Source organism: Cyprinus carpio, chromosome B7 (assembly GCF_018340385.1).
Source record: "Cyprinus carpio isolate SPL01 chromosome B7, ASM1834038v1, whole genome shotgun sequence".
Classification (NCBI taxonomy): Eukaryota; Metazoa; Chordata; class Actinopteri; order Cypriniformes; family Cyprinidae; genus Cyprinus; species Cyprinus carpio.
Genome location: NC_056603.1, coordinates 5162064 through 5165186, shown reverse-complemented (window position 1 = coordinate 5165186; position 3123 = coordinate 5162064).

Genomic DNA, 3123 nt, shown 5'->3' with positions numbered 1-3123 from the left:
TTTAAAATAAATTCTCTTAACTTCACCTGAACAATATGATCATCGTCAGAAAAATTAATACTTTCTAATTAAATAAATTAAAGTGCATATTTCTTTATTATATATAATAACTTGTTTTTTCATGATAGGTGCTGGACTTCATAATATTCTGATTGAAATGAAATCTGAGGACAAACAAAGAGCTAAATAAAGAGATGATCTGAAATGTTGTCATCAGCAGGTTTCAGATCATGTGAAAATGTTTAAAATAATAATATAGCCTAAATATTTTACAGAACCTGCTAATAAAATAAAATAATTATAATGATTGATTGTAATTATTTTGGCTGGAGATGATATTCACACTTATTAATCAATAAATCTGTGGTTTCTTTATGGTTTGAGGCATCGCTGCGTCCTCATATGATCAGTTATTAGAGTTGTTCAGATGTGTGTTGTTGTGTTTCAGGGAAGAGCAGTGAGTCTGGAGACACTTAGACACTTTGAGTCTTAGATTGTTGTTTTTGTTATAAAAAAATAAATAAATAAAAAATGAACAACCATATTCTGGACAGTTCTGTGCATGTCAAAGGTGTTTTTTTGGAGTATGTTCTGATTCTTCTCTGATGCTGTAACTAAACTGATCTACAAAGAGAAAGCACAGTTTCTTTCTCTCTTTCTCTCCTGTCATGTTTCAGGACGTCCCACATTAATTGATCGGGCGTGAGTGTTACGGTCAGCTCAAAACTGCAACAAAAACGACGAAGACCAAACCAAAAACGTATAATGAAGAATATTTTTTATTACATAATTCTAGGGGTTTACATTTAAAATTAACACATCAATTTAACTACTGACGACAGATCCACAAACAACGCGCGATCAAGTGCATGGAATGATGTCACTTCTCACGTGCCTCGACCCACGTCTCAGAAGCACTTTTATTCGTATGTCCCGATCTATAACAGGTGTTGTTCATTACGCCATCACCTAGAAGAAATCACAAGAGAAAACAAAAAGCAAAAAACCCACACACCCTTACACCATAACACCTCCCCCTTTAAGATAGAGGATACTTGTAAAGGACCTATATTAATCAGAAAAAAAATAAGGGTTACAATGCACCAGATGTTCTCAAAAAGGCCTCACTTGTAACTGGAACCACGGCAAACTCTCGGCACCTACGAAAACAAGTCAGTCACAGTCATACAAGTTTTTTAAATCAGGTATCCAGATTCTCACATGGAGCCCGAGACAAGGCATCGGCCAACACATTCTCGACACCCCTTATGTGTCGAATCTCTAATGGATACGGCTGCAGAAAAAGAGACCAGCGTATAAGGCGCTGATTTGGGCTCTGCAAAGAATGTAAAAAAGTGGATTGTGGTCTGAAAACACCACAATCGGAAAAGTGCCACTTGTCAAATAAACTTCAAAAAACTGCAAAGCCCAGATCAATGCCAATGCCTCCTTTTCAATAGTAGAATAATGCAACTGGTGAGCCCTAAACTTCCTGGAGAAATAACAAACTGGTCTTTCTATTCCATATTCATCAGTTTGTAATAAGACAGCTCCGGCCCCAACTTGACTGGCATCAACCTGAATCTGGAACGGGTATCCAATCCGAGGCGCAGCCAAAACAACCGGTGCCGTACTAAGCAACAGTTTGACATTGTCAAATGCTTGTTTACATTGCAAGGACCACTCAAATTTCACACTCTTCTTCAATAAATCGGTCAGGGGGGCTACCACTGAAGAAAAATTTGAATAAAAACTCCTGTAATAGCCCACCATTCCCAAAAAAAAACCGCATAAGCTCTCGTTTTGTATTTGGTGGCGGAAAATTATCTATTGCCAGTACCTTAGCTCGCACAGGACGTACATTTCCCTGCCCAACTACTTTCCCCAAAATAAGTCACAGTCGCCTTGGCCAACTCACACTTGGCCAAGTTAACTGTGAGCTTAGCTTCAGCTAATCGCTCAAAAAGTGCTCGAATACATACAATGTGTTGTTCCCATGAATCACTATACACAACCACATCATCTAAGTAAAACAGCACATCCATCCAAACCAGAAGTTACACGGTTCATTAAGCGTTGGAAAGTAGCTGGTGCATTTCTAAGGCCAAAACTCATTACTGAATAAGAATATAGTCCAGAAAGAGTAATAAATGAAGCAATCTCCTGTGCACGAGTGGTTAAAGGCACTTGCCAATATCCTTTGAGTAAATCAAATTTACTAACATACAGAGCAGAGCCAACCGCATCTACACAATCTTCCATCCTGGGCAAAGGGAACGAATCTGGTTTTGTAATATTGTTAAGCTTCCGATAGTCAGTACAGAATCGGTACGTACCATCTGGCTTTCCCACCAATAAACAAGGTGATGCCCAACTTGAAAAAGGTTTAGCGATGTTATTCTCAATCATGTATTTTATTTCAGACTCCAGATGGCGTTGTTTTTCCAAAGAAACCCGATAAAAATGCTGGCGTATTGGCTTGGCGTCACCAACCATCTATATCATGTTCTATCACATTAGTACGAGAAGGAGAATCTGAAAACAACATAGGAAAATCTGAAATTAAAGAAGACAATTCATCTCTCTGCTTAAAAGGCAAGTGTTTAACAAACTCATCCAGTTTCTTTAAGGTTTCAGAATTGTTAAGCCGAGGCTGTAAAATACCATCCTCGGGTACCTTAACATCCTCAGCCATTTCAGTCACAGAAGATGCTATGGCTACAGCAACTGGAGCCTTCTCGGACTCACTGAAACGAGAGTAAAAAGGTTTTAACAAAACGAATTAAAAATGGTTTTAAAACAATTTACATGGCACAGCTGTGAATGTCGCTTCCGCTCAGGAGTTGAAATCAAATAATTCTGCTCTGAAACTTGACGTACAACTGTATAGGGACCCAAAAACTTTGCACAAAATGGAGAGGTAGGAAGAGGCAACAGAGCTAACACCCGGTCACCTGGACAAAACACACGAGACTCTGTGTTCCTATCAAACAACCGCTTTATCTTCTTTTGCTTATTCAGCAAATTTTCTTTAGCCATTTGACCAGCCAAAAATAACCCGACGCCTGAAACCCTCTACATATTGTAGCAAACCCTGAGGTGGGTCAGATACTTCCTTTAATC